This window comes from Trachypithecus francoisi, unplaced genomic scaffold, assembly GCF_009764315.1.
Source record: "Trachypithecus francoisi isolate TF-2019V2 unplaced genomic scaffold, Tfra_2.0 Lachesis_group11, whole genome shotgun sequence".
Lineage (NCBI taxonomy): Eukaryota > Metazoa > Chordata > Mammalia > Primates > Cercopithecidae > Trachypithecus > Trachypithecus francoisi.
In genome coordinates, this window is record NW_022681456.1 from 128,094,527 (window position 1) to 128,107,024 (window position 12,498).

General features: G+C 36.3%; 1 protein-coding gene across 13 annotated transcripts in view; it reads left to right on the forward strand.

Annotated features, from left to right (window-relative positions):
• Positions 1–12,498, forward strand: part of PARP11 (poly(ADP-ribose) polymerase family member 11) — a 55,412-nt gene that overhangs the window by 5,748 nt on the left and 37,166 nt on the right. For 3 of the 13 annotated variants that reach the window (XM_033223174.1, XM_033223182.1, XM_033223175.1), the window contains exon 2: positions 4,374–4,495. The exons of the other annotated variants lie outside the window; for them this stretch is intronic. The gene's annotated coding sequence lies outside the window, so the exon portion shown is untranslated. The remainder of the gene's footprint in view (positions 1–4,373; positions 4,496–12,498) is intronic. 13 annotated transcript variants of the gene reach the window in all.

Genomic DNA, 12,498 nt, shown 5'->3' on the forward strand with positions numbered 1-12,498 from the left:
TGAGTAGCTAGAACTACAGGTGTGCACCACCACAACTGACTAATTTTTGTATTTTTAGTAGAGACATGATTTTACCGTGTTGGCCAGGCTGGTCTTAAACTCCTGACCTCAAGTGATCCACCCGCCTAGGCCTCCCAAAGTCGTGGGATTACAGGCGTGAACCACCGTGCCCAGCGCCCATTAAAAGAGTGTTTTAGAAATTAATGTTTTTATTATCATTGAGAAGGATGATTTTTTTTCCTTACAAAGTACTTGTATCTAATTTGACGATAGATAGTTTGAGATGAAGGTTAGACCACATTTTGATTACTGTATATGTCTACTAAATTAGGAAATGTTATGCCACAATTATAGATGATCAAAAATTGAAACTTGTGTTTGCTGGCCCTGTCAGATGTTTTGGAATATCAAGGTCAAACACAGACTGAGAAGTTATTGGAAGATTTCTCCCTGAAGATACCTTGTGCTCTTTCAGTTGCTCGATTGACAAGCCTATAATATTAGGGTGAATGTTTCAACCAGCCTGAATGTTTGAAAAATAGTGACAAATGGATTCTTAAGTCATTTTCTGGCTTCTTCAGTATCTGGAAAGTATTTTCCTATGTTTTGTTTTAACATTTAGTCATGTTCTTTATACACACAATAGTGTAATCAGTCTCACTCTCTGATGAGTGACGAAAACCATCAGGTTTTGGGAAGGAATCACATCCTAGCAATTGAGCCATTTGCAACATAGCTTGGTGACTTTGAAAAATATATCTTATTCTCAGCATTAAAAATCAGGGTATTTTGGCCCTGAAGTAGTAGGTTCACACTATTTAAAATTCTAGATATATCTCTGCTATTCTCCACTTAAGCAGGCTTCTAGAAAACAGAATTACTTTTTGGTATTGTCAGCATTATGAAGAATTTTTTTTGTTTTTTTAAATCTCATCCCTCATTTCAGAAACTTGTCAGCACCTTTTTCCTTGACAGCCAGCAAACTTGCATGGGAAGAATAATCTTGCAAACGCTGCCATTTCCTTCTGCAACATCTGAGAGGACGTACTCTGAATAGTCAATATTTGATGATGTTTAATTTCCCTTATTTCCTTCAACACTCAATTATAATCAGGAGGCATATTGTTGACTCCCTATTTCATATAAAGAATCTTTTAGTAATATAACAGTGTATGTTTTTGCTGTTTGTATACTTCATGCTCTGTCAATTTTGAATGTCTTACACCTTTTTCAACTTATGTCATAGCTCACAAAAGTATCATTGTCTAAATAAAAACTGTCTTCCCTGTACTATAAGTTTTCACTGATATGTAGAACAAAAAGTTGTTGAGTACTTTTACCTTATATACTATGTATGTGTCAAGCACTGATTTATATTTTCTCCACAGGTAGTTTGACCAATCGTAAAACAAAATATATGCTGAAACACTCACGTGATAGTAATTGCTCTCCTATATTTTGTTGCATGACAATATAAGACATTGAATAGAATCATTTAATAGAGAATTTTGGTCAATAGCTTGTTTGTTCTCAGGCAGTAAATTTGAATTGACTAGCTTCTCAGCAGTATCAAGAATCTTTACCTGTTTCAGCTGAGGAATGCGTCTTTTCTCTTGGTTTCTTCTTTATCCATATCAACAAAGCAAATGGACTTTGTGCTTTGTGTGAAAATAATCTGAAAGTTTCCTTGAGTTTTATACTACTATATTTAAGTAAATGCTAACTATGGCTGATGTGAAATGTATCAACAGAGTGAATATAATGGAATATTATAGTGAATGGTAACTTTAAAGAAAACAAAGTGATTTTTCATGCAGATCATCATTAATCTTACATTTCAACTTTTCAAAATGTATGTTGACAAATTTATTTCATTACTTTGCCCCTGAAAATGCCTGTGAATGATCTCATAATTCCTGACGACCATCTTTTGAAGATTCTGAGAGAAAACAAGAAGGGCTAGGACTGAGCCATGAGGAACTCTAAAAGTTACAAGCTCAGGAGAAGTCAAAGTGAAAGGAGACTGAGAATTTATGATCAAAAAAATAAGATGATCTGAAGAGTGACATATCGTAGAAACCAAGAGAAGAGTGATTCAGGACAGAGGATAAACTGTGAAATGTTACCGTGACATAAGTAAGATGAGGACTGAAAAGAGCATAGGATTTAGTAATGTGAAGTTCATTAGACATCCTAGGAAGTATCTTTTGTTTGTTTGTTTTTAAGTGATGATGGGTGGGAAAGGTTGGATCAGCTAGAAAAGTTAAATTGGAGTGAGTGATAGCATAGAAAGTGAAGAAATAAGCATATTATATAGGCAGAATTACAGTTAATAAGCCACCAAAGGAGACAAGATGAAATCCTAAAAGCACGCAATCTGAAAGAAGATAGAAAAAGAAGAAAAACAGAACAAAAGACAGGTGGGGCTAAAAAAAGAGAGGAAAAAAAAGCAAATAACAAGATGGTAAACTTAAAGCTAATCATATCAATAATCATACTACAAATAAATGCATCAAACACTCCAATTAAAAGACATAGATTTTCAAACTGGATTAAAAAAAAAAAGACCCAAGTATAAGTTGTCTGTAAGAAATACGCTTTGAATATAAAGACATGAATAGAATAAAACTGAATAGAGAAAGATACACAGTGCTAACACTAATGAAGAGAAAATGTGAATGGTGTATTATTAAGGTAGATTTCAGAGATAATGATATTATCAAGGATAAAGAATGATAAAGAGATCAGTTAACCAGAAACAATCCTGGATATTTTAGACATCTAATATTAGAGCTTTAAAATACATGAAACAAAATCAATAGAATAGCAATAAGAAATAGAAAGATACCCAATTATACTGGAGATTTCAGTAGTTTTCTCCAAATAATTGATGGAATAAGTATATTGAAAATGAGCAACAGTATAAAAAACCTTAACACCACTATCAACTAACTTGATCTGCTTGGCATTTATAGAACAATTCACCCATCAACAGCTGAAATACATGGGTTTTCTTTTTTTCCAACTACATAGAGTACATGTAAAAAGATGTACCATATTCTGGCCCATAAAACATGTCTCAGTACATTTGAAAGAATTGAAGTCATGCAAGATGTACTTTCTGACCTAAATGGAGTTAAGTTACAAACCAGTAACAGAAAGATCTGTAAAATTCCCAAGCATTTGGTAAATAAATAACACTTTAAGGTAACCCATGGGTTAAAGAAATGAAAAGAGAAATAGAAAATATGAAAACACAATATATCAAATTTGTAGATGGTGCCAAAGCAGTACTTAGAGGGAAATTTGTAGCTAAATATAATGGCTGTATTAGAAAAGAAGAAATGTTACAAATCAATAATCGCAGCTTTCTAAGAAACTAGAAAAAGAAGAGGAAGTTAAACAGGAGCAAGGAAATAAAGGTTAGAGTGGAAATCACTACAACAGAAAACAACAGTGAAAATCAGTGAAACCGAAAGTTGGTTCTTTGAGAACATCAATACTATTAATAAGTTTCTAGCCCAACAGATCAGGAGAAAAAGACAAATTACCAATATTAAGAATGAGAGAGGTAACATCACTACATATTCTAAAGACATCAAAAGGATAATAAAGGAATGTTACGAACAACTTTATATCAAGCACTATGACAACTTAGATCAAATGGACATATTCCTAGAGACACATAAACTACTAAAGCTCAGTGAAGAAACAGATAACACAGATAGTGTAGCATCTGTTAAAGAATTGGAATTTGCAGGAAAAAATCATTCTAAAAGAAAATTCTAGGTCCAGATGGTTTCAGTGGTGAATTCTACCAAATATTTAAGGAAGAAATAATACTAATTAACACAGTTTTAGAAAATTGAAGAGGAGGTAATATTTCACAGTTCATTTCATGAGGCTGTCATACCTTTATTTCAAAACCCATCATAGAAAACTACAGACCAATATCCTGCATGAACATATGTGCACAACTTTAAACAGAATTTCAGCAACTCAAATCTAACATATATAAAAGGATTAATACATCATGACCAACTGGTGTTTCTTCCAAGAATGCAAGGTTGGTTTAATATTTGAACAGCAATCAATGTAATTCACCAGGTAAACAAACTAAAATGAAAAGCTATATGGTGATTCCAGTACATGCAGAAAAAGCCTTTGACAAAATCGAATATCGACTCCTGATTAAAATTCTCAGCAACCTAGGAATAGAAAGGATCTTGCTCAACCTAACGAAAGGTGTGTGGAAGGGGGTTAACTCAGCAGGCTGGGGTTGTTCAAACCTTGCCCATTCTTAAGCTTGTTTCCATGACTGTCCTTTGCTCACCTCCAGGGAACTAAGCTCTTGAAATTTTTTGTCTTAATAGTGTATTTGCATGCCTGAGTCCTTGAGCCGTGCTATACCAGTTTGTCCAGATTATTTATACTAGCAATGCGGTTTATGGTGAAGACCTGCTTTCCCTCTGGGAATCTGGAACTTCAGTAACAGGTCAGTCACACAGGTGCTGTTATGTTTACATGACTGATACCCAGTAAAAACCCTGTACACTTTGGCTCAAGTGAACTTCCTTGGTTGGTAACACTTTGCACATATTGTCACACATAGTTGGAAGAATGAAATGTGTTCCACGTGACTACACCGGGAAGGGACACTTGGAAGCTTGTATGTGGTTTCTCCTAGACTTCACCCCGTGTGCTTTTCCCCTTTGCTGATTTTACTCTATGTTCTTTCACTATAATAAAGTGTAATCGTGAGTAGAGCAACTTTTGAGTCTTGTGAGTCCTAGCAAATCATCAACCCTGAGGGTTGTCTTAGGGACCCCTGACATAAAGGGCATCTTCAGAATATCTTTATCTAACAACTTAATGGTGAAAGACTACTTTCTCCCTAAGATCAAGAACAAGGCAATGATATCCATTCTTTATTCAGTATTCTACTAGAAGTTCTAAGGAAAAAGGAAAGGAAAAAAGGCATCTAAATCTTAGAAGAAAGAAAGAAAGCTGTCTTTATTCAGATATGATGCCTGTGTAAAAATCTGATGGAATCTTTAAAAAGCTCTTAGAACTAATAAATGAGTTTCATAAGGTTGCTAGATATGGAATTCATATACAAAAATCAGTGTATCTCTCTATACGCTAGCAATGTGTAATCAGAAATTGACTTTTGAAATGCAGTTCCACTTACAGTACTGTCAAAAATGTGAAGTAAGTAAGCCTGAAAGTAGCATAAAAGATTTGCAGTATCTGTACATGGAAACTTACAAAATATTCTTGAAAAAATTAAGACCTAAATAAGTTGAGAGATACAATTTATTCATGGGTTAGAATACTCAATATTGTTAAGATGCCAATTTTCTCTGGACAGATTGATAATTCAGTGCAATCCCAGTAAAAATAAAATCAAAGGACCTAGAATAGCCAAAGCAATTCTGAAAAAGAACAAATTTGGAGAGCTAATGTTACCTGATTTAATGATTCAGTGTGAAACAACAATAATCAAAACGGTGTAGTATTGGCATCAAGTTAGGGAAGTTAATTAATGGAATGGAATAGAGTAAAAAATAGGGCCACAAATACGTGAGTTTTTAAATAAAGGTAAGATTCAGTGGGAAAAGGACAGTTTTAACTAATGGTGCTGAAACAATTGGATACCCATATGCAGAAAAATGAACTTCACTCCATACTTTGCTATACTATAAGAATTATATAGTATATAGTATATAAAATATATAGTCTATAATTTATATAGCATATAAAATATACTAATATATAGTATATAAAAATTTATATACTATAAAAATTTACTAAAAATGGATCATAGACCTAAATGCAGAATCTAAAACTACGAATTTCCAGGTAAAAAGAAAAAAAAATATATATATTTTTATGTTTTTGAGACAGAGTCATGCTCAGCTGCCTAGGCTGTAGTGCAGTGGTGTGATCATAGCTCATTGTAACATTGAACTCCTGGGCTCAAGCAATCCTCTTTCTTGTCTCCCAAGTAGCTGGGACTACAGGTGCATGCTACCATGCCCAGCTAATTTTTAAATTTTTTGTAGAGATGAGGTTTTGCTGTGTTCTCCAGGCTAGTCTCAAACTACAGACTTCAAGTAATCTAGTCTAAAACTCCTGGTCTCAGTCTTCTGGCTGCAGTCTCCCAAAGTGCTGTGATTACAGAGATGAGCCACTACATCTGACTGAGCAAAATTGTTTTCAAATTTTAAAATTTGTATTTCTCTAATGACTAATGATGTTGAACATCTTTTCATGTATTTTCCATCTGCTTGTTTTCTTTGGTATAGTGTTAGCTAGCATTGGTTAGGCACGGTGTCTCGCTTGGTCGCCCAGACTGGAGTGCAGTGGCACGATCTCGGCTCACTGCAAGCTCCGCCTCCCAGGTTCACGCCATTCTCCTGCTTCAGCCTCCGGAGTAGCTGGGGCTACAGGCGTCCTCCACCACACCCGCCTAATTTTTTTGTATTTTTGGTAGAGACGGGGTTTCACCGTGTTAGCCAGGTGGTCTCAATTTCCTGACCTCGTGATCCACCCACCTCTGCCTCCCAAAGTGCTGGGATGACAGGCGTGAGCCCCCGCACCCGGCCTACATCTGCCATTTTACTTTTTGTTTTCTATTTAATTTTTTTCAAATGTTGAAATATTCACCTCTATATAATAATGTATCTTGGAGATAGTACCCAATTCTAAACATGAATTTATTTACGTTTCATATACGCCTTATATGCATCGTTCAAAGGTAATTTTATATAACCTTTTTCATACTTTTGTGTGTGAAACAACGTTAGTATGCACTGATCCATTAGGATGCAAAGACGGCGCATCTCCACCGCCCATGTGGACAAACCTGCGGTGAACTGGCATTATCATTTCTCACTCTGAATTTACATGCTACCAATAAGCATTCATTTTCTTACATTATTCATACGTAAGTTCTTTTGTTTTTTGTTTTTTTTGAGATGGAGTCTCACTCTGTCGCCCAGGCGAGAGTGCAGTGACATGGTCTCAGCTCACTGTGACCCCCAGCTCCTGGGTTCAAATGATTCTCGTGCCTCACCCTCCCAAGTAACTGGGATTACAGGCACACACCAGCACACCTGGCTAATTTTTTTTTTTTTTTTCATAGTTTCACCATGTTGGCCAGGCTTGTCTTGAATTCCTGACCTCAAGTGATCCACACACCTGAGCCTCCCAGGGTGCTGGGATTACAGGCGTGAGCCACCACACCCAGTCTGAATATTCATACATAAATTCTTAACAGTAAAAAGTATGACGTGCATTTAATACAGTAAAAAAATAATGTGTTCAGGATAACTAAGCAGTGCAATAGCGTAACCAGAATATGTTTATCAGATGTTAAACAACAGCAGCTTCAAACAGTGGCAAGCTTTGTCTTCACCTGTGATGCTGTGTCTTGATTAAAATGTTCCTATACACTGTATTTTTTGACTTTAGGTAAAACATCAGAAGCAATTGAGGGACCAAGTAGTGGGTCCTATAGAGATGAGGAAGCATTTTGCTGAATGGCTTTTAAAAATGTTTCTTTTAGAGTCATCTACCTCATTAACAATGGTTTTTGTCTTAGAAATCTGTCTTTGATGTTATAAATTGACATGAATTCTTGTTTGGTGTGAATGCACACTGCTCCAGACCTTTAGTAATCTCATCACATGTTTTATCATGTTATCTACAGCCACTTTCTCTGCATTGTTAATGTTATCTTCATCACTTGTTATCAAATCACCTTGATTCAGAACCATTTTAACTATTTCACCATTGATACTGAATGAACAACTGGAGCCTCGTTATCAATGTTAGAAACATCTTCGATATTCACTTCTTCCAGCTTACCGATAGACTCTGGAGGTACATTTTTTGCATATGTAAGGAGGTTATACATCTTTTTTTTTTTTTTCTTCCTTTGGATGATATACAGAATCCTTTGAAATCACCAATTGTTCATCATCAACACTGAACATAGTCACAGGCCAGAACGACTATGTCTTCAGTCATTGTATTCTGAGTGTTGGCAACTGCATATATGGCATCCTCCACACTAAACTGCTTTTGAAAACTTTCTACATCCATATTTCTGTTCACTATTACCAGCATGCTATTCAAGAATATATTTTTATATTTACTCTTTATTGATCTAAGGATATCCCGGTCACATGGCTTAATTAATGAAGTCACATTTCAGGGAAAGCACATGGTGTAAACATTTTTTTTTATGGGAATTTCAGCTGGAGGATGAAGAGACCAGTTGCCAAGGAATAACAAAATCTTACAGTTCTTACCCAGTCCAGCTTCACTGCAGTAAGCATGAGCCACTAGTACAAAATGTTTGTGAAACTAGTCAGAAAAAAAGTTTCTGGTGATGCATGCCTTTTCTTTTCCCCCCCCTTTTTTTTAAGCATAATAGTGGACTGGTAAGAAATTCACTCCTTGAATACAGTGAGAACATGAGGTTTTGCCTGTCAAAGCAAATGTACACTTAACGTGTGTATTAGCATATCCCAGCACAGTTATTCTGTCCTTTAATTCCTGTAAGGGCCATCTCAGCAGCTGTAATTGGTGTCTTTCTGGGACAATAATGTCAAAACAGTGATGTTTCATCAGCATTATAGACTTGTTCTAGTGTCAGATGTTTATTAGCAATGACCTTGGCAAACTCATCAAAGAATTTCTCTGTTGCTTCGTGATCACCATGTTTTATCCCTACATGTCTTTAAAAATTTAATGCTGTATCTTTTTTTCTTATTATTATACTTTAAGTTCCAGGGTACATGTGCACAATGTGCAGGTTTGTTACATATGTATGCATGTGCCATGTTGGTTTGCTGTACCCATTAACTCATCATTTACATTAGGTATTTCTCCTAATGCTATCCCTCCCCTAGCACCCCACCCACAGCAGGCCCTGGTGTGTGATGTTCCCCACCCTGTGTCCAAGTGTTCTCATTGTTCAGTTCCCACCTATAAGTGAGAACATGCGGTGTTTGGTTTTCTGTCCTTGTGATAGTTTGCTCAGAATGATGGTTTCCAGCTTCATCCATGCCGTTGCAAAAGGACATGAACTCATCCTTTTTTATGGCTGCATAGTATTCCATGGTGTATATGTGCCACATTTTCTTAATCCAGTCTATCATTGATGGACATTTGAGTTGGTTCAAAGTCTTTGCTATTGTGAATAGTGCTGCAGTAAACATATATGTGCATGTGTCTTTATAGTAGAAAGATTTATACTCCTTTGGGTATATACCCAGTAATGGGATCGCTGGGTCAAATGGTATTTGTAGTTCTAGATCCTTGGGGAATTGCCACACCGTCTTCCACAATGGTTGAACTAGTTTACACTCCCAGCAACACTGTAAAAGCGTTCCTATTTCTCCACATCCTTTCTAGCGCCTGTTTCCTGACTTTTTAATAATCGCCATTCTAACTGATGTGAGATGGTATCTCATTGTGGTTTTGATTTGATTTGATTGCACTGATGACCAGTGATGATGAGCATTTTTTCATGCTCATTTGACTGCATAAATGTCTCCTTTTGAAAAGTGTCTGTTCATATCCTTTGCCTGCTTTTTGATGGGGTTATTTGATTTTTTTTCTTGTAAATTTGTTTAAGTTCTTTGCAGATTCTGAATATTAGCCCTTTGTCAGATGGGTAGATTGCAAAATTTTTCTCCCATTCTGTAGGTTGCCTCACTATGATGGTAGTTTCCTTTGCTGTGCAGAAGCTCTTTAGTTAGATCCCATTTGTCAATTTTGGCTTTTGTTGCCATTGCTTTTGGTGTTTTAGTCATGAAGTCCTTGCTCATGCCTATGTCCTGAATGGTATTGCCTAGGTTTTATTCTAGAGTTTTTATGGTTTTAGGTCTAACATTTAAGTCTTTAATCCATCTTGAATTAATTTTTGTGTAAGGTGTAAGGAAGGGATCCAGTTTCGGCTTTCTACATATGGCTAACCAGTTTTCCCAGCACCATTTATTGAATAGGGAATCCTTTCCCCATTTCCTGTTTTTGTCAGATTTGTCAAAGATAAGATGATTGTAGATGTGTGGTGTTATTTCTGAGACCTCTATTCTGTTCCATTGGTCTATATGTCTGTTTTGGTACCAGTACCATGCTGTTTTGGTTAGTGTAGCCTTGTAGTATAGTTTGAAATCAGGTAGCAGGATGCCTCCAGTTTTGTTCTTTTTGCTTAGGATTGTCTTGGCAATGTGGGCTGTTTTTTGATTCCGTATGAACTTTAAAGTAGTTTTTTCCAATTGTGTAAAGAAAGTCATTGGTAGCTTGATGGGGATGGCATTGAATCTATAAATTACCTTGGGCAGTATGGCCATTTTCACGATATCGATTCTTCCTGTCCATGAGCGTGGAATGTTCTTCCATTTGTTTGTGTCCTCTTTTATTTCGTTGAGCAGTGGTTTGTAGTTCTCCTTGAAGAGGTCCTTCATATCCCTTGTAAGTTGGATTCCTAGGTATTTTATTCTCTTTGTAGCAATTGTGAATGGGAGTTCACTCATGATTTGGCTCTCTGTTATTGGTATATAGGAATACTTGTGATTTTTGCACATTGATTTTGTATCCTGAGACTTTGCTGAAGTTGCTTATCAGCTTAAGATTCTGGGCTGAGACGATGGGGTTTTCTAAATATACAATCATGTCATCTGCAAACGGGGACACTTTGACTTCCTCTTTTTCTAATTGAATACCCTTTATTTTTTTCTCTTGCCTAATTGCCCTGGCCAGATCTTCCAACACTATGTTGAATAGGAGTGGTGAGAGAGGGCGTCCCTGTCTTGTGCCAGTTTTCAAAGGGAATGCTTCCAGTTTTTGCCCATTCAGTATGATATTGGCTGTGGGTTTGTGATAAATAGCTCTTATTATTTTGAGATACATTCCATCAATACCTAGTTTATTGAGAGTTTTTAGCATGAAGGGCTGTTGAATTTTGTCGGAGGCCTTTTCTGCATCTATTGAGATAATCATGTGGTTTTTGTGTTTGGTTCTGTTTATGTGATGGATTACATTTATTGATTTGCGTATGTTGAACCAGCCTTGCATCCCAGGGATGAAACCAACTTGATCTTGGTGGATAACCTTTTTGATGTGCTGCTGGATTCGCTTTGTCGGTACTTTGTTGAGGATTTTTGCGTCGATATTCATCAGGGATATTGGTCTAAAATTCTCTTTTGTGTGTGTGTGTCTCTGCCAGGCTTTGGTATCAGGATGATGCTGGCCTCATAAAATGAGTTAGGGAGGATTCCCTCTTTTTCTATTGATTGGAATAGTTTCACAAGGAATGGTACCAGCTCTTCTTTGTACTTCTGATAGAATTTGACTGTAAATCTGCTGGTCCTGGACTTTTTTTGGTTGGTAAAATATTGATTATTGCCTCAATTTCAGAGTCTGTTATTGGTCTATTCAGGGATTCAACTTCTTTCTGGTTTGGTCTTGGGAGGGTGTATGTGTCCAGGAATTTATCCATTTCCTCTAGATTTTCTAGTTTATTTGCATAGAGATGTTTATGGTATTCTCTGATGGTAGTTTGTATTTTTGTGGGATTGGTGGTGATATCTCCTTTATCATTTTTTATTACATCTATTTGATTCTTCTCTCCTTTCTTCTTTATTAGTCTTGCTAGTGGTCTATTTTCTTGATCTTTTCAAAAAACGAGCTCCTGGATTCATTTATTTTTTTTGAAGGGTTTTTTTGTGTCTCTATCTCCTTCAGTTCTGCTCTGATCTTAGTTATTTCTTGCCTTCTGCTAGCTTTTGAATGTGTTTGCTCTTGCTTCTCTAGTTCTTTTAATTGTGATGTTAGGTTGTCGATTTTAGATCTTTCCTGCTTTCTCTTGTGGGCATTTAGTGCTATAAATTTCCCTGTACACACTGCTTTAAATGTGTCCCAGAGATTCTTGTACGTTGTGTCTTTGTTCTCATTGGTTTCAAAGAACATCTTTATTTCTGCCTTCATTTTGTTATTTACCCAGTAGTCATTCAGGAGCAGATTGTTCAGTTTCCATGTAGTTGAGTGGTTTTGAGTGAGTTTCTTAATCCTGTGTTCTAATTTGATTGCACTGTGGTCTGAGAGACAGTTTGTTATGATTTCTGTTCTTTTACATTTGCTGAGGAGTGCTTTACTTCCAACTATGTGGTCAATTGTGGAATGAGTGTGACGTGGTGCTGAGGAGAATGTATATCCTGTTGATTTGGGGTGGAGAGTTCTGTAGATGTCTATTAGGTCTGCTTGGTGCATAGCTGAGTTCAAGTCCTGGATATCCTTGTTAACCTTCTGTCTCATTGATCTATCTAATATTGACAGTGGGGTGTTAAGTCTCCCATTATTATTGTGTGGGAGTCTAAGTCTCTTTGTAGGTCTCTAAGAACTTATTTTATGAATCTAGGTGCACCTGTATTAGGTGCATATATATTTAGGATAGTTAGCTCTTCTTGTTGAATTGATCCCTTT